The 19,833-nt window shown below is 37.8% G+C and overlaps 1 protein-coding gene across 3 annotated transcripts in view; it reads left to right on the top strand.

Annotated features, from left to right (window-relative positions):
* ELF1 (E74 like ETS transcription factor 1) overlaps nucleotides 1-19,833 on the top strand; it is a 107,959-nt gene that overhangs the window by 11,828 nt on the left and 76,298 nt on the right. The window contains exons 1-2 of one of the 3 annotated variants that reach the window (XM_059144593.1): nucleotides 15,706-15,853; nucleotides 17,089-17,176. The exons of 1 other annotated variant lie outside the window; for it this stretch is intronic. The gene's annotated coding sequence lies outside the window, so the exon portion shown is untranslated. Of the gene's footprint in view, nucleotides 1-15,705; nucleotides 15,854-17,088; nucleotides 17,177-19,833 lie in introns of those variants that run through there. One more of the 3 variants, XM_059144594.1, reaches the window with a different exon arrangement.

Genomic DNA, 19,833 nt, shown 5'->3' with positions numbered 1-19,833 from the left:
AACTTCAGATGTTGGAATGTGGACCACAGATGCATAAATGTTGATTGTACGTGACATAGACTGTTTGTAACTTGTATATTTCACTTAAGTGTATTCTGGAGATGTTTTCATGTCTACACCATTTTATACAGATAATCATTCTTAACAGCTGAGTGATACGGTATGTTCAATATGATGAGGTACAGTCCCTATAACATCTGATTTGCCTGACGGTCCTTTTTTTTTTTTTTTTTTTTTTTTATAATTTTGAATGATAGTGCTGAATTTCTATCTACATCTTTTTTTGTTAGAACAAATGCTTATGATTGAAATTGCTGGATGAGAGGATCTATACATTAAACCTTTTTGATTGTGAAATTGCCTGCTGGAATGATATTCTTTTACTCTCATGAATAGCCTATGAGACGATTTATTTCCCCTGGACCCCCTCTAATTATTTTACTCTTTGCTATTTTAATAGGGGAAAATGGTATTGTTTTTCTGCTTTAAGGTTCAAGAATGAGTATCTTTGAACATTCTCTGTTGTGTTTGGCCACATTTCTTTTGTGAAGTGCATATATATATTCATGCTCAGTGCCCAATTTTTCTGTTAGAGTGTTTGATTCTATAATAGTAGTTTTTTTCTCTTGTATTTTACTACACAGGTTTTTAAATATACAGCAAAGATGAATTTTGCTCATGTATCTGCCATCTAGTTTTTATCATTAACATTTTATAATATTTGCCTTATCACACATTTATCCTTTTATCAAAAGTAAATTGCAGGTATTAGTACTTTTCCATCCAAATACTTTAACATGCTTGGCATTGACTATAGATTCCATGTTTGTTTAGTTATTTTTTTCTTTTGATGTAAAGTTTATATAAAATTAAATGCATGAAACTTTTTACTTTAAATGTTTTATTTTTTTAAAGACTTTATTTGTCAGAGCAAGAAAGAGCACGCGCGCACAGCAGCAGGGAAAGTGGGAGCCAGAGGGAGAAGCAGGCTCCCCACTGAGCAAGGAGCCTGGTCTGCTTGTCCCTCTTTCTTTGCCCTACTCATGCTTTCTGCCTCTCTCTCAAATAAATAAAATCTTGAAAAGAAAATAAAACAGAATCGGATGTTTATTGATCAAGATTTTTTTATTTGAGAACACACACATGAACACACACACACGTGGGGAGGAGGAGGGAGAAGAGGGAAAGAACCTCAAGCAGACTCTGTGCTGAGTGTAGAGCCTGTGACAGGGCTGGATCCCAACCCTGAGATCATGACCTGAGCTGAAATCAAGTTTGACACTTAAATGGACTGAGCCACCCAAGGGCCCCACTGTTCAAAATTTTGATGAGGAGGCCAAGGCTGTCTTCTGTCAGTGAGCCCATGGAGGCAGCTCCACATTGTAGGGTCTTTCATACGCACCCACAAGATGTTGCCTGATAGTTCTAGTTTTGATTTTGTAAGAGGAGCATGAACTTTATTTTTCATAAAGTATTTGCTGGATTTCAATGTATGTATTTGGCTGTGGAAGCCAAACCAAAGACTAGCTTTTTTTTTCTTTTCTTTTTTATAGGACTTTTGGTCACATATACCCCTTGTATTTCCTTTGCCTTAGCTTTGGTTATAGTGGTTTTAAATTTTTACGTAGTCAGATGTCATCATTTTCCTTGTATTTTGACTCCCTTTTATGTCAGACATAGGAAGACATTCCTTACCAAATAATATACAGGTGTTTATATTTTCTTCTGGTACTTTTCCTTTTATTACGTTTGAATATCTATTAGGAAGAATGTGGTATAGGGATTTTTTAAAGAAGATTAGCAGTGGTTTGAGATCATCAGCATATACTGTCTAATGAACAGTCTTCTCTTCTGTATACCTTTTTCTGATACAAAATAGAATTTAATGTTTTATTGATGCCATTTTTTAGTAAAGATTTAATTTTTAAGTAATCTCTGCACCCAGCGTGGGGCTTGAACTCACAACCCAAGATCAAGAGTTGCATGCTCCACTGACTGAGCCAGCCAAGTGTCCCTGATGTCATTTTTATTATAATCTATGTTTGCAAATAGTATCTGCTTTCTGTTTTTGAGAGTATCAATTTTTTTTTTTTAATTCGGCTCCATTCTGGGCTCCAACTCACAATCCCAAGATCAAGACCTCAGCTGAGATGAGGAGTCGGATGCTTCACTGACTGAAGCAGCCAGGCACCCCAAGAGTTTGAGATGTCTTTAAAAAAAAAAAAAATCCTATTATATTTAATCTCTCTTATTCCTACATTTAGATACTTGAGATAATTTATTGCCCACAGGCACATTCTCTTTCACTATTTCTTTTTTATGGTTTCATCACTTTTCTTATATATTGTTTCATTCAGCTGACCTCTAGCGGAGTCTTGAAGAATGGGGAGAAAGGATAGTAGGGAAACAGTAGGAAGAGTCAAGGCTGAGAGAGGTTGGTAAGTCGTGGAGACTGACTTTTCTGACTTTTAATTGTCTGAATTCTTAATCTGTAAAGCAGATTATGCATGTTTATTTTAGCATCCTTAAATTTGGGAAATGTATATTAAGGTGGCTCAAACTAAATTCCAAAGTTCAAAATATTTATGAGATTTTTAAAGTTTGGGGTGTTATCAAAATGGCATAGAATTCCACAGTGAGGGTGGTTTTTAATCCTGGCTTTAAAGGAGCAAGTCATAATTTTTGAGCAACTAAGTGTATCCCCTATATTACTCTTTTTTACGACTGGGTGATTCTTCAGACCAGAGCTGACTCAGCAGGGGAGAGATGCATACTCTAGGGTGGCCCACATGGCTGGGGGGTCTGTCTGTGCAGCTCTCATACCATCGTGGTGGCAAGAGGGATCCCAGCAGCATGAGAGGGTAAGCCCCTGTGTCCTTCTCCTTTTTAGACCTGTGCTTGTGTCTTATTCTTATTCCATTGACCACCGCATATTTAAGGGATGGAGAAATAGACTGTGCTTCTCTATAGAAGAAGAGGCAGAGTCATATTTCAAACTTAGAAGTCTGAACAGCTTAGTACCTATTAGTACAGTGGTTTACCACAGGAAGTGAAGGAGTTAGCTACCTGGATATCTAACAGAACAGCCTCCCCGGTAGTGAGAAGACGCTGTGCACAGACCTGGAGGGGAATAATGCTTAAGATGTTCCTCGGATAGCAAGGAGAGGTCAGTGGGACTAGAAGACAGGGAGTGAGCTGAAAGTAGGAAGAGATACAATCATAGAGGTTGGGGCCAGGGTAGGATCTTGTCCTTGTAAGCTCTTATGAAGACTTATTTTTTGTGTGAAAAAAAGAGCTAAGGGGAGTTTTAAGGTAGAAGAGTGATATTATCTGGCTTGTGTTTTAAATAGATTACTGCTGGCTGCTGCTTTGAGACTAGATTGTAGGGAAAGAAGAACAGAAGCAGGAGGGCTCCTGAGGCTGCTGCAGATTAAGAGCACACAATGGCTTGCAGCACGATAATGACAATGAAGCGGAGTGATTCTAGGATTCTATGTATGTTTTGAAGATTGAGCCAACGGGATTTTTGGATATGACTGTAGGACAGAAAGAAGAGTCAGTAACCAAGGCTTTTGGTGTGAGCAGCTAGAAGTATTCACTGTCTACCAAGACTGGAGAAAACTGGATAGAGTAGGTGTTGGAGAGAAGACCAGAAATTCAGATTTGGATATGTTAAGTTTGAGAAGACTGTGACATTTTTGGAGGTGTCAGGTTGGGTTAAGAGTCTGGAGTTCAGGAGCAACACCTGGAGATAGAAATTTGTGAGAACATGGGGGTGCCGAGGTGGCTCAGATGGTTAGGTGTCTGATTCTTGGTCTCAGCTCAGGTCTTGATCTTGAGGTTGTGAGTTCAGGCCCCACCTTGGGCTCTAAGCTGGTAAAAAAGAGGAAAAAAAGAAGGAAATTTGAGAACATTGAAATACTGAGAGCATTGTGTATATCTAAGAAGTATTTCCTAAAATGACTATAAATATAAAATACTTCTAAGTTTTAAAGTTTCATTTGTACCACGGGTATGGTTTGAAGTAGGGAAGAAGAGAAGCAGAGCAGTTTAGCTGGAGCTGAAGTGTATCCTTGGTGATGACAGTAAACTGAGAGTTTAAAGAAGTTGTTAATTGTTCCATCTGTACAGTATTATGAAACATGAAAGCCTGTAGGCTAAGTATCTTATTTGAATATTCCTTTTTACTGAAACATTTACCAGTTTGTTTCTAATTAGGGAAGTTTATTGACAGAGGGCTGCGTAAGTAAACACCTGAAAGGGACAGAAGATCAAAAGTTGAGGGAAAGGACCATGATTAGATAATCTGTTGTACTCTTTTGAGAGGTTTTTTTGTTCACTCCTTTGCTCTCTGTGTCTGTCTCTCTCCCTTTAACTTTCTTCATTGTCTATTAACATAATGAGATGTTCAGGTGTAAGCGTGGGGACTAACCCAGAAACTGTCCTCTCTTAACAAATGTAAAGCTTGCTGCTCAGGCCTCAATCTCCAGACAGGGCTGCAGACCAAGGCTTAACCAACCCATTCATAGATCCTGGACCGTTCAGGAAAATGCGGAAGGGACCTTAGTTTTTGTGTAATTGAGGCGTATACAGAAATGACCTGAGAATGGTTTGGCTTGTGTGGAAGAGAAAAAAACAGATTTATCATTGAGCCAATATTTAGTTCAACTTCCAAATATTTTCATTCAGCAAATATTTATTACCATACTATTGTGGGGTCAGGAATGCTATCAGGCTAAAATAAATGACCAGAGAGACATGTAAACAAATGATTTAAAAAAAAAAAAAAAAAAAGCAACCCAAACGCCATGTTCTTCACCAGATATTCCAACAGAGTAGCAGGAGGAGTTATGAAGGAAATCTGTTCACTTTTAGGTTCTCAAAACCTATTGGGAGTGCTTTGTACATTTTAACAATGCTTAACTGTATATGTGAATGCATAAGCAATGTGATTCATATGTCTGTTAGATAATTTACAAAATACAGACGGAGGTACAAAGGAGAAAATGACCAGTTCCTCCTCGTAAAGATGGAGAGAAGGGCTTTGCAGGAGATTCAGTGGGTAGAAAGGCCAACAAATACGGAGTTAGAAAGCATGACATGCTCTGAATAAGTTCAGCAGAGTTGGATTGTGGGGTATATGTTAGGAGGTAAAAAGGCCACAAGTGAAGCTACTATAGGATAGACCAAAATCAAGATGCAGAAGTATCTTGTATTGGGGGCACATTGTTGGCTCAGTTGGTTAAGTGTCAGAGTCTTGATCTCACTCAGGTCTTGATCTCGGGGTTGTGCGTTCAAACCCTACATGAGGCTCCACACCCAGCTACTTCAATAAAATCTTGTACTGGAATTTATTCTGTGAGTATTACAAGGCTATTGAAAGTTCTTTTAAATAGGAGTATTAAGGGACGCCTGGGTGGCTCAGTTGGTTAAGCAGCTGCCTTCGGCTCAGGTCATGATCCCAGCGTCCTGGGATCGAGTCCCACATCGGGCTCCTTGCTCTGCAGGGAGCCTGCTTCTCCCTCTGACTCTGCCTTCCACTCTGTCTGCCTGTGCTCACTCTGGCTCGCTCTCTCTCTGACAAATAAATAAATAAAATCTTTTAAAAAAAAATTTAAATAGGAGTATTAAAAGAATAGGTAGAATGAATAAATGAATAGGTAGAATTCATGAGAAATTCTTAAAAACACAAAGTCATTCTTGAATTAGGAAACCAAAGTTGATAGAATTTTTAAAAAGTTACAAACATATATAACTGGAAGTAAGTACTACAGGTAAGGGTTATATCATTTATGGTAGAATCTGTTTTATCCCTTTCAGATTACCTATATGATCTTAGTGTAGGTATAACCTAAACTAGATGATCAAACTTACACTAAGGTAATCAAAATATGCAGGATGGCATTGGTTGGTTTGGGGAAGAGAAAGAATATATTTTTGCCTTATGAGATTATTGCAAACATTAACTTTTTTCTTTATTAAAAATTCTATTTATTTAAGAGAGAGTGTGCATGCAAGCACAGTGGGGAGGAGTAGAGGGAGAGAATCTGAAATCTCTGATGGTTTCTTGTCTTTTTTGACTCTGACACTTCAGAGTACTGCTCAGGTGTTTTGTAGAATGTCCCTCAATTTGATATTACCTTCTATTTTCTCATGATTATGAACTGGAGTAATGACTTTTTGGGCTTTTGGATTTTTAACATAATTATAACATAAAATTACCCTTTGTTCAGCATATAGTTCTATGAGTTCTAACACATGTATAAATTTGTATAGCCACCACTATAATCAGGATATAGAGAAATTCAGTCTCCCCTCAAAACTATTGTGTTCTTCTGTCACACCCTACCCCCTAATTCGTGCCCCTATTACCACTGATCAGTTCTTCGTCATTATAGATTTGTGTCTTGGAGAAAGTCATATAATTGGAATCATAGAAGATATAACCTTTGACACTGGCTTCTTGGACTCATCAGAATGCTTTTGAGAATCCTCTAAGTTGTGTTTAATTAATAGTTATTCCATTTTCTTTCTGAGTATGAAGGTACTGTTAGAATGTTTATCTCTTCTCCCTCCTCCTTTTTTGATAAGTAATTGAGAAATATCATGTCCTTCTGGCACTATAATAAGCAATTTAAATGATTTTTTTGTGTGTGAAATAGGGATTATCATTTTTCCCCATTACAGAAGTGAAAACATAGGCGTGGAGCTAAAGTAGCCCTAGGTCATACAACTAGTTAATAGTGGAGCTGGGGCCCAAACCTAGGTCACCTGCTCTAAAGCCCATGCTTTTGGACTATGTGGTTAGTTGCTAATCGTCAGCAATATAATTAAGAGCAATTGAAGTTCTTGTTTAACATAACATAAAGTTCCTCTTCTTTTTTGTTTATATTTAGTTCTTTTTACTAAAGAGAAAAATAATAGAACTGTAATTTTTTTCATATTGCTGGTTTATAACCTTTGGGGCTAATAAGCCTTCTGTGATTCAGTTTTAAAGCACAAAGTCAAGCCAAGTAAATAATCAGTTCACAAGCAATTATGAATTAACATGGAGTGCATCTGTTTATGAGAATTAAAGCCATAATACTAAGTTTTTTCTTTTTTAAAAGATTTTTATTTATTTATTTGACAGAGAGAGAGAGAAATCACACGTAGGCAGAGAGAGAGGGGAAACAGGCTCCCCACAGAGCAGAGAGCCCAATGTGGGATTCCATCCCAGGACCCTGAGATCATGACCTGAGCTGAAGGCAAAGGCTTAACCCACTGAGCCACCCAAGCACCCTGCCATAATACTAAACTTTTTCTTAATCTCCTCCTAAACAGGATCTCTAATTTGTGTTATAGATGAGTAATAAATGTTATATAAAAATAGACACTGTCTAAATAGTTTAAATCAGCCTAGTTTAAAATAAGAGATTGGCCTTCTATCGGAGTCTTCTTTCTTTTTCTTCTTTCTTTCTAAAGAGCTTGGAGGTTTGGGGTATTTGGGGTTTTTTTGCTCTCGTACTAAAAGCCCATTTACTAAACTATCCTCCTGTCATAGGATAAAAAAGAGTGTTCCCAGAATATTAGTATAAGGTTTCTTGTGTTTTTACAGATATTTTATTAGTGAACTGAAATAAATGTAATAGGGTTTGGGGGAAACATAAAATTTCCAGTTATTCTGAGTATCTGGTAATTTTATGTATTACTTTCAGTAAACTAAAATTTTGATGGGGAGATTTCTTTCTTAAATGTGGCCTTTGTGTGGTATTTGTTCTCTGTTCCTCAAACACTTCTCAGAGGACTTGGAGCGGCTACAAAATCATAAAACATCAGAACTGAAATGGGTCTTCAATATGACCAGATCTCTAGGCTCTCCTAGTATTTCAAGAAAAAGGAAACGGAGTCCCCAGCGGTAGTGTAGCGTGTCTACGGTCACGGTTGGTCATACCAGCTGCATGGTGTGGCTCTTGCCCTGAGACAAGTTACCAGTTTATCCATGTGGAGATGGACTTGTACAGAATTTACTGCAATACGAGGTGGAATGTTCTTGGCAGCAGAAAAGGCACTGTTTTTCTTAAACAAGCCCTCCCCTCCCGCTTCAAGTCTTTTCTTGACTCATTCACTACACAATAACTTTCTATTTAGTTTCTCACCTTTCATTCTCTGTTAAACTGTCTCTAATCAGATGTTTTGCCTTTTTTTTTTTTTCACCTCTACCATAATATGAAAACTCTTATTTCAAAATTCATAGTGACGTTCATGTTGCTAAATTCTGCTGGTTTTTTTGGTGTTCCCCCCACCCCCCGCCCAGACTTCATTTTATTTGATCTGTCCTCAGCATTTGGCACAATTGCTCAATCCCCTTTGGTACTCAGATTCCAGGGTAATACCATATTTGCCTTTTTTTCCTGTGACATTTTTGAGTACTCCTTCTCAGCCTTCTCTGATAGCTTTACCTCAGCTCCCCCACCTCTAAATATTGGAGGGTCCCAGGGGTCTGTCACTGTTACTTTTCTGCCTGTAGCTTTAATATCATATACACATTAATATCATGTATATGTTAATGACTTCAGTTTGCATATCCAGCCCATACTCCCGCCCTGGGCTTTGGGACTATGTCTGCAACTCAGGGACAATATATCCAACTAGACATCTCCACTTGGAACATTTAAAACTTAATGAGTTCAAAACTGAGTTCTTAGGTCTCCTGGGTGGCTCAGTTGGGTTAAGGATGTCTCTCTTGATTTTGGCTCAGGTCACGATCTTAGACTTGTGGAATTGATCCCGGAGTCGGGCTCCCCACTCAGTGTGGAGCCTGAGATTTTCTCTCTTGCTCTCTATCTAATACTCCCCCACTAGCATGCATGCACACACACACTCTCTGAAATAAATAAATCTTTCTTTCAAAATATTTTATTTTTTATCTGACAGAGCACAAGCAGGGGTAGTGGCAGAGGGAGAAGTAGCAGACGTTTTTAACTGACTGAGCCACCCCGGTGCCTCTAAATAAAGAAATCTTAAACAAAACAAAACCTGAGCTCCTGATATTTCCATACCCCAAACCACCATCATCTGTGGTCTTTCCTGTCTCAGTCTGGGCAACTGCAGTCTCTGATTTGCCAAAAAAGGAGTTTTGAGACCTTTCTTTCCCCACCAACTCTTCTCCATCCTTTTAGAATTCTTGTTGGATATTCCTCAGAAACACAGCCATAATTTGATCATATCTTCCTCTTATGCTGCCTCTTTTGTCGAAGTCATTATCATCTTCTTGGGGCTATTGCGTTACTTCTCCTTGCTTCCGTCCTTGCCCTGCTGCAGTGTGTTTTCAACACAGCAGTCAAATCTTATGACTCATATGATGAAAACTCTCCAACTATTAAATCTCTAAACAGTGAGGCCCTCCAACAGTTTCTAGTATTCTTCCTTCTCTTACTCTCCTCCTTACATTTCTTTACATGCCCCCCCTGGCCTCCTTGCTTTCCTTGAACATTTCAGGCAAGCTCCCTCGTAGAGTCTTTCTCTGGCTTACAGGCCTTCTCTGTCTAGAATGTTCTTCCTTCAGATGGGTCTACATGGCTGGAAGTCTTTACTCAGTGTGGCAAAGTAAATCCTCCGTAGCTAGTCTGTCCAAAATATCATTCTCTCCTCTTTGCTGTCTTGTTTTTTTCCCTCTTTGTCCTTACCACTAGCATATTGTATCTTTTATTTGTATCTTTTATTTATAAATAACATGCTCTATGTTTAGTTTATAATGTTTATCACTTTTTCTTGCTAGAATAGAAGTACCACGTGGGTAGGGATCATGTATTAACAGTGTGTCTTCTACTGTACAGGAAGGGTCTAGTGTCTGCACATAGTGGGTGCTCAGTAAACATTTGTTAAATGAATGGATACCTAGGAGTACCTCAGATAAGTCATTAACTTGATATTGGGCAAGTCAATTCTCTCTAGATCTCCTTTCCCTATTTTTGAAATGAATTTGAATTGGATCTGTATTTTTAAGCTTTCTTACAACAACAAAGACTTAAATGTATGTAGTATCGTGGTTCCTTAAAGATTTTTCTAAGAATTCAACTCTTAACAGAAAACTTTGAAAACCATAGTAGGTAGTCCAGATTTTTATTCTGTTTCTAGGGAATCAAAATTTATAAGTTTGTTTCTTTTTCTGCCACCGGTGATAACCACATCAGTTCACATAGTTTTTTTAGTAAGAAAGATTTCTCTGATAGCAGAGTACAAGGTGAGTTGGTGATAGGGAAAGGGACAGTTAGGATATTGTTGCGATACTATTTTTCTACAGGGTGATGCAGCAGCAAAGGAGGACCTTAAGCCCCACATCGGGCTGTCTGCTCAGCAGGGAGCATGTTTCCCCCTCTCTCTGCCTACTTGTGAACTCTCTGTTAAATAAGTAAATAAAATATTTAAAAAAAAAAAACCACACTGTTCCTTTCTTTCTTTAAAATAGACTTATAAAAGGAATTTACTGTGTAAGCGAGGATTCTCTTCTTCGCTTTTATTGTGACTTCTCCTTGAACTCAAATTTGAAAACTTCCTAGTACCTAAAAATATAGAACAGTCTAATGTTCATATCGAGGAAAGCTGGGCTTAAAAAAACATTTGCTTTGAATCTGTCACCCTCGTTCGGCAGCCAACATGCTGTCATTACTAGAAATGGAAGAAGCAAAGATCAAACCATTAAAATGATAAATGACCAAAATCACCATTCTCTACTACTTAAATATAAAAATAAAATTAAAAAGAATGAGATTCAGTGTTATAAATACTTCAGTTGGAAAGAATTAATTTTATTGATGTTAACATCTCTCAAAGTATCATCCCAGGTTCTGAACAACATGCATTTCCACATGTGAGCTGAGATATCAGATAACAGTGAATTCTCTATTTAATCTATTACTAGCTTGGTTAAACCAAGTCCTCCTCCTCTGCTTCTGCGGACAGATTACTAGGACCTATCCATAAGGAACATCCTCTTAGACAAGTGCCTGAGTGTTTTAAAAGGCATACCAAAGTTGAAAGGGGCCATGACTGGCTGGTTTTGCTTACTAATATATTCCTATCAGTAAGACAGGATACAACACACAGCAGAAACTCAGAGACATGAATATTAACTTTTGTTATTTATTTATTTATTTGACAGACAGAGATCACAAGTAGGCAGAGAGGCAGGCAGAGAGAGAGAGAGGAAGAAGCAGGCTCCCCTCTGAGCAGAGAGCCGGATGCGGGGCACGATCCCAGGACCTTGAGATCATGATCTGAGCTGAAGGCAGAGGTTTAACCCACTGAGCCACCCACGTGCCCCAGAAAGAACCACTGTCTTAACTTTAGTTAGCATTCAAGTCCCTCAATTAACTAATCTTGCTCAGCTAATAGTTAAAATATAAATGCTGAAAATTCTTCCAGGCAGCCATGAAAACTTTATATTAAGGTATATACTGACTTGATACATACCTGATTTTACAAATAACCGCATTCACAGTATGTACAGGTACATTATATTAGCCTCACAAGCCTAAGATGCCTCATTTTATTTATATGAAAATTAGAGATTTACTTAAACTTTCTCATCTTGAAGCATTTGATACTGGCTACTTCTGTGAAGCATAGTAAAAACAGTTAATGTTTATAAAGTGCTTATTTGTGCCCAGTAGAATATTAATAACTGTATTACTCATGAACTAGATTTCTTTTTAAAGTCAGGTTTATTGAGATACTGTTTATGTACAGTACAGTTTGCCCTAGTCAGATGTATAGTTCTGTGATTTTTGAGAACATATGTAGGTCATAGAACCAGTACCACAATCACTGTTCAGAATGCTTCCATCACCCCAAACAGTTTCCTTATTCCCCTTTGTAGTCCATTCCCTCCCCTCATTCCTAACCCCTGGCAACCACTGATGAGAATTCTACCCTTTTTGTTTTGCCTTTTCCAGAATGTCATATAAGTAGAAACATATAGTACATATTTTGAGTCCGGCTTATTTCAACTCCCTAATGCTTTTAGATCCATCCATGTGGTAGCTGTATTTCAGAAGTTCAACCCTTTGTATTGCTAATAGCATCCCATTGTATGGATATACCACGGGGTGTTTAACCATTCTCCAGTTGGTGGACATTTGGGTTTCCAGTATTTGGTGATTCTGAGTAAAACTGAAACTGCTAAATATTTAAGTAGAAGTTTTTTTTATAGACCAGTATTTTCATTTCAATTGGGCATATATCTACAATTGAGACTGATGGATCATCTAATATGTATATGTTTATCCTTATAAGAAACCGCTAAACTGTTTTCCAGAGACGCTGTCCCTTTTTGCATTCTTAACAACACTGTATGAGACTTACCATTGCTCTATAAACTCCCTACTATTTGGTATTGTCTTTTTTTTTTTTTAAGTTTTTCTACTGGTATTCTGACTTTAATTTGGATCTGTCTGTTGAATAACGATGTTGAGATTTTTGTCTGTGTTTGTCTGCTATCTGTATCTCTTTTTTGGTGAAGTATCTATTCAGATCATTTGACTGGCTTGCTTATTTATTTATTTATAGATTTTATTCATTTATTTAACAGAGCGAGACATCACAAGGAGGTAGAGGGCAGGCGGGGTGGAGTAGAGCAGGCTCCCTGCTGAGCAGAGCGCCCGTGGGGCTCCATCCCAGGACCCTGAAACCATGACCTGAGCGGAAGGCAGTGGCTTAACCCACCAAGCCACCCAGCGCCCCTGTATGACTGTTTTAAAAACTAGTTTGTAGGGCGTCTGGGTGGGTCGGTGGGTTAAGCCGCTGCCTTCTGCTCAGGTCATGATCTCAGGATCCTGGGATTGAGCCCCGCATTGGGCTCTCTGCTCAGCAGGGAGCCTGCTTCCATCTCTCTCTCTCTCTCTCTCTCTTTCTGCCTGCCTCTCCATCTACTTGTGATCTCTCTCTATCAAATAAATAAATAAAATCTTTAAAAAAATAAAATAAAATAAAAACTAGTTTGTATTCTTATGTTTAAGTTATGAAAGTTCTTTATTAACCATAGTAGTACATGCACTGGTTTTAATGCTCATAGTACTCCTCTGAGGTGGGTACTATTAGCCTAAATCACAGATAAAAAAAAGTTATGTCAGGGCGCCTGGGTGGCTCAGTGGGTTAAGCTGCTGCCTTCGGCTCAGGTCATGATCCCAGGGTCCTGGGATCGAGTCCCACATCGGGCTCTCTGCTCAGCAGGGAGCCTGCTTCCCTCTCTCTCTCTCTGCCTGACTCTCCATCTACTTGTGATTTCTCTCTGTCAAATAAATAAATAAAATCTTTAAAAAAAAAAAAAAAGTTCAGCACAGGATTGTTAAAGATAGCCCAGGAATACACAGCTAATAGGTATCAGAGCTGGGATTTATTTGACAGAGATCACAAGTAGGCAGAGCAGCAGGCAGAGAAAGGGGGAAGCAGGCTCCCTGCTGAGCAGAGCGCCTGATGTGGGGCTCGATCCCAGGACACTGGGATCACGACCTGAGCCGAAGGCAGAGGCTTAAACCAATGAGCCACCCAGGCGCCCCTAGTGTTCAATTTCTTTTTTTTTTTTTTTTAAAGATTTATTTATTTATTTGACAGAGATTACAAGTAGGCGTTCAATTTCTATAGGTGGTTAAAACACTGCTTATAGGGACACCCCTGAGCAAGGGGGCAGTATATTGTAATAGTAGCTCTGGAATCATCTCCCTAGGAACAATTAAGATATTTGTTTCTGTTGAAGAACGGTAATTATTTTCACTTTATGTCTCTTACTTCACTTCTGCACACTAGTAGTCAAAGTACTTCTTTTAAATTACCTGCCAAATATCTGCCATTATCGAATAATGAGATACTTTATATGAATGGATTTTCTCACTAGCAGAAGCTCCTCTTTTTGTGCATCCATACTTCATAAAAGATTTCTCACACTTGTTATTCCCTTTGTCTTTTACAGACCTTTGTCATAATAACGCTGACTTCAGGGCTCTTACTGTTTGGTGATACGTAGCACTTATTGACCTTATAGGATAGCTTCAGGTTCTAGGACTTTTAAAGTTATATTTATTTGTAGTTTTATAGGTTTTTATTTTAGGTTTCTCTCATTATCCACTCATTTGTTTGTTCTGATATCATCCTTTCCCTAGTCCCTCTTTCAGCCTTGTAACTTCTAATTAGCTAAAAGATAATCAAATTATTGGGCTTACATGGATATGGTCTAAAATAAATTTCAGCTCTGGGAAACGACTTCGGAGTTTTCCAGTGAACATCTCTTATGACTGCTCAAAGGGCACTTTTTTCTTGTTTGGGATCCAAATAGTCATTCTAAATAAATGAGCTCTAAAGTAAGCTAAACATGACATTTGACAGAGAAAAAGTGACATGTGTTTTTCTTTTTAGCATAATTTTTTATTAGTAATTTGAAAAAAACTGTGGGGATTATCTTAGTAAAAAGGTAAATCAGACAGTGTTCAGCAGAATGGAATAAACAGGCACTTAATGGGCAGAGAGTCAGTTCACTATCATTATGTCTTGTAGCAGTTTATAAAGTTCCTGTCTGAGTCTGTGACAGCTTGTCCTCTCAGCTGTGCCTCTAGGAAGGAAGAATAATCACTTCCAAGTAATTAACTAACAGGAGAAAACCTTGCCAAATCCTATTTACTTTTTGTAAAATATTAAGATGAAGGTGGCTAGGGAGTAGCACTTCATCATGTAAAGCACTTTTGGAAGTGCTTAATGCTTTTAAGCCATTTTCACCAATTTAAGCTCTTACTTAGAATAAATTAATAAATATTCACCCAGGGGACGGGCTAAGTAGTTGTACTAACACTGCGGCTGCTGGGGCTCCTTGTCAGATGTCTGAGGACTGGGAGAGTAAAACTCCACCATCCCTGTCTTTCTTTGGCAGTCTTAGGATCACCATGTATGGTGCAGCAGGGTGCCTGGCACACGGTAGGCTTTTATTTGTGGAAAATTTTGTTTCCCACAAAAGTAAAGAAAACTGTGACGATTGCTTGGAAGTAGTAAAATCATGAACCGGGATTGCATTGGTGATTTGTTTAAAATAAGAGTTTTATCAAGGTTGCAGTTCCACTTAAAGTTATTTTGCTGTATTATATTTTAGTTCCTTAGTAAACCTGGAATTATTTTAAATTTTGTTAATCGGATTAATCCATACTTGCTTTTCCATTGAACTTTGAATTCGGAAATTAGAAAGTAGATTTTATGTTTAGTGAAGTTGTGAATTGCGTCTGAATTTGTAGGTTGCTAGCTTTCCAGATGACATACAATATACCTCTTTCTTGTAAGGGTTAATGAGTAGCCTGGTTAGACTCACTGGCCCATTGTTACATTAAAAGCCAGAAAATTTGCTCTCTCCCTTCCATTCCCTCCCACGTTGTTTTTCTTTTCAGAGTTTTACTTACTTGATATATTAAGATCATTTTTAAAAGTTGAGATTTTTATTTTTTAAAACAACATACAGTTTTAATTTTTTTCCTTGTAGATGATTCCTATTTTGTTGTTGTTGTTGTTGTTTAATCTTAAATTACGGTAATTAACATGAGCTGAATAATGGTTTAATCAAGGTGGATCTTGCTCCTTGGCTCCACGTCCCTCCTTTTTCTATACCTCTCCTCTGTTTTTACCTGTAGATTTGCATGTTTGACCTAGCAGAATAATTGGGTCCACAGCAACATGGGCGTGCCTCCCTTAGAAACACTTAGTTTCATGTATGACTCATAGGCTGAAGCACAGACACCACTTCCCCAATCTACAGGAGCCATTTTAACAGCATAAAACTTGCCGGATTGCTTTTTATTTTCAAGCCCAAAGGACAAAAAGAGAACGGGAATATTTGAAGGTAACTTATTATGATTTTGTGTGTTTGCTTCTGGCTGTTCCCTGAGCTGGTAAACAGAGGGTGGCTCTTACCTGTCGAAGAACATGGCTGAATGTGTTCTTTAACTCTCTGAAAAAATGTGTGTAGTCAGTCACATGCCTGATTGCACTTAACTGTGAGGGAGAAACAAAGCATTCAAAATCTGGAAAGTTTTAGATCTTCCTGGAAAAGCATTTTTTTATGTGTTATATGATTTTTCTTTCTTTCTTTCCCTGTGTGACTTGAGAATAAAGGAGACTTTTCTTTCTTTCTCTTTCATACCACAAAACAAACTTCGGTCAAATTTTTCATTTAAAAAAATCTAATTGTATTTGTGGGGATAGAAAGTTAGAGTTAAGTAAGCTGTACAGTTCATGTGTAATAAGGGTGTTAAAAAAATTCAGAGACACTGGTTTTATTTTGGCGTTTTGGTTAAAGGAGAGTCTGGGCCATAGGTGTTGCTCATTGATTGTTGTGTCCTTTTCTTAAGTTAATGAAACTACACTAAACCTTACTTTTTCAAAACTAAGTAGAAGTGTAAGGAAAATGAATAGTCATTTAGATAATAAGTAAAAGTGGTTATTAAATAAAGAGGGAGAAAGATGGGATAGTTCATTTACTGTTAGAAAAAAATAGTAAAGTTTTATAATTCACACTGGAAACTTACTCTGAGAAACAAGCGCAGATGCATGATGAGCTTCTGAGGAAACATGTAGCATTTCAATTTGTGTATAAAGAAAAAGTAAAAAAGAGTACTGACCTGCTCTCCATATTGCTGTTCTTAAAATTTTTTTCTTTTGAAGAAAAAAATTAATACCTTTTGTTTGAAAGAAAAGATTGCTCAATCTTTTTCTGGAGTATTTATCATCATTGAAATTATGAAGTTTTCTGGCTAGCGTATATTCTGGTGTGCCTTGAAGTTCTAGGTCCTCTGAGAAGCTGAGTGCAGTAGTATTTTACTTATGAAAGCTATTTATGAAATTAAAATTTGAATGAAAGTAGAATTTGAATGTTCAGTGATTATGAGTAACATTTTTGGAAACCAAAAGTCATATTATTGACTATAACAATATTTAGCTAGTTCTTTGGAAATTTGCTGTTCTTAACTTTCTAAGCGCTTGAAGACCAATGAGATAAAAGTGAAGGTATAAAGGCAGTTACTTATTCTCTTGGAAAGGATCATTCTATTAACAGATCTGAATTTTGTGTTTTTGCAGGAAAGGCATAGCAGACATTTTACCAGTTCAGCTCTGAGCCATTGGCTATCATCTTTGTTTGCATCTTGCAGGTTTAATAAACCTCTGAGTAAGTAGAGGCTGTATTTACTTCTACTGTGGTCTATGTGAAAAATCTAATGAAACCTTGTAGCCTTTTTTTTTTCCTTTAAGTTTTTTAAAAGCCAGTGAAAAAGGAAAATAAATGGTGAAAAGCCAAAAGAGGAAAATCCAGCCACACACAAGTAACTATGTAAATTAAGATTTTATTTAGAGAGAAGTAAGAGAATTTAGTTTCTTAAAATTAAGGTACTGTTATAATTTAAATAAAATTGGTCATATGTTTCAGTCTCTTACCCATGTGATAGACTGAAGTGGGACTTGAAGGAGATGGGAAGGGGAAAAAACAGCATGGAAGCCAGGGAAGGCCAGGACGAGTTCCTTAGCAGTCTTCTTCCCATTCTTTTCCTTTCATAAGGTTGAGTATAAGTTTAGATTGAGTCATCAGAATTAAACTTAGAATTACCTATTCAGAGAACCAGAGCACTGAAAAAGACTGAAGATCTCCCAGCGGCCTCACTTTCATAGATGAAGATACAGTGGCTGGAGGGGTCTTGTGACTTGTTCAGGGTCGTGCAGCCCTTAGCGGCACAGCTCCCCTCCTGGAGCTGCTCATGCTAGCCCACACTAACAAGTGATGCTTTGTTTGGAACGGGCTCTATTTCCTTAAGAATAAATAAAACCTTAATTAAGTTGCTTGGTGATAATTTTGGTAGTGAGATGCAACCAAATGATTCTGAAAATGTGTTCAAACAAGTTTCCTTTTTCGTCAGAGAGAAGATGATGCATTTGTTTAATTTCTACCACAGCTTGTTTTCATTACTGAAACTTTTTCATAGTTGAAGCGTTGTTTATGACATTGCTTGTTTAAAATGGGTCTAGGGGAGATGGAAATATAAGGAGTTGGGAATTTACTTTGAACTTCTAAATACAAAGACAGGTTTATTTCTGTCTTAGTTCTATCTCCTCTTCTTTTAGGAAGGCAAATACTATTTTAATACGATGTCTTATTCTGTTAAAGTCTGTGTGTGTGTATGTGTGTGTGTGTGTAAAACTTTGCATATGAGTTTACAAAATCTAGACGTCTCGAAATTCTGACATTATACTCATTTTGAATTGAAACTTTCCAGAATTAGTAATCTCATTTCATTTTTTGGTCATATCTTCTCCTTCTTTGAGAGTGTACTGTACATACTAGGCACTTTTTAAAAATCTTCTGGTCATATAATATCTTTGTTAACATTTTGATGTGTTTTATTGGGGCGGTTGAAATTTACTTTAGATCTTTGTTTAAGTCTGAAATTTGGGGGGGGTTGTTTTTTTTTTTAAAGATTTTATTTATTTATTCGACAGAGAGAGATCACAAGCAGGCAGAGAGGCAGGCAGAGAGAGAGAGGAGGAAGCAGGCTCCCTGCTGAGCAGAGAGCCCAATGCGGGGCTCGATCCCAGGACCCTGGGATCATGACCCGAGCTGAAGGCAGAGGCTTTAACCCACTGAGCCACCCAGGCGCCCCTGAAATTTGTTTTTTTTAAAATCACTCTGCATGTAACTATTGAATCTCCCAAGTCCCCTAAACCAATTCATTATCAGACCCCCCACAATATGGTTGTCATTGTCCTAAAGAACAGACAGCACAGCAGCGGCTAGAAAATAGGGGCTCTCTCCTCACAAACTTGGATTCTTTTTTTTTTTTTAAGATTTTATTTATTTATGTATTTATTAGAGATGGGGAGAGAGAGAGAGAGAGAGCAAGAGAGCACAGGCAGGGCCAGGGGCAGATGGATAAGCAGACTCCCCACTAAGTGGTGAGCCAGACATGTGGCTCAATCCCAGGACACTGGAAATCATGACCTGAGCCAAAAGCAGACACTTAACCACTGAGCTGCTGAGCTACCCAGGTGCCCCACAAATTTAGATTCTTACTGGGAAAACAGGGTATGGTAGCAGCCAGTTAACTAAGAATGGAACCAAATCACTGAGAAGTTTCATTTGGTTCAGACTATTTGCCTAGAGGTAAAACATGACTGAAACTTACAATAGGACAGAGTATGGAGCTTTAGGAATTATTAGTATTGAAAAGTGAATAGCATTTGCCTAGGTTAAGAAGAGTGTCTTCACCAAAAAGAATAAGTATGTAAGCTCTTTGAGATCAGAGAGGTTTCATTTTATTTTTCTGTCTTTTTGGAACTTTGACAGAAGTAGCAAGTACATACGAAGACAGTTGTGATTTGCTGACCCTCTACTACTCGGTTGGGCAAATTCTGCTAAAATTAGGGGTGGCTAACCTTTAAAAGGCATGTGGCCCTCAGCTTCATCTGCCTGATGTCTGCACATCATAACCATTCAAAGAAAAAATGGAACACCTACCTGGTAGTAAATGTTTTAAAGCAGTAATCTTCAACCTTTGGTGTAACAGCGAATCACCTGGTTCCAGCCCAAGATTCTGATTCATTAGGCCTAGGGTTTGGCTTATCAGTCAGCATTTTTAATAATTACCCTAGATGATTGTGGTGCAAGTCCTTGTAGACCACACTTTCAGAAAAAGAGTACAGGTTTAGGAGGAGCAATCAGTCACTTACTTCGCGGTTTAATATTTGAATTTTTAAGCAACAGGGATGTTTTGAAGCCTGCAGCCTCTGGTAAGTCAAGAAAGTGACTGGAGTAGTTTATTATCAATATTAGAACTT

The sequence above is a fragment of the Mustela lutreola genome, chromosome 13, assembly GCF_030435805.1.
Source record: "Mustela lutreola isolate mMusLut2 chromosome 13, mMusLut2.pri, whole genome shotgun sequence".
Taxonomy (NCBI): Eukaryota; Metazoa; Chordata; class Mammalia; order Carnivora; family Mustelidae; genus Mustela; species Mustela lutreola.
This window is presented reverse-complemented; position numbering and strand designations above follow the sequence as displayed.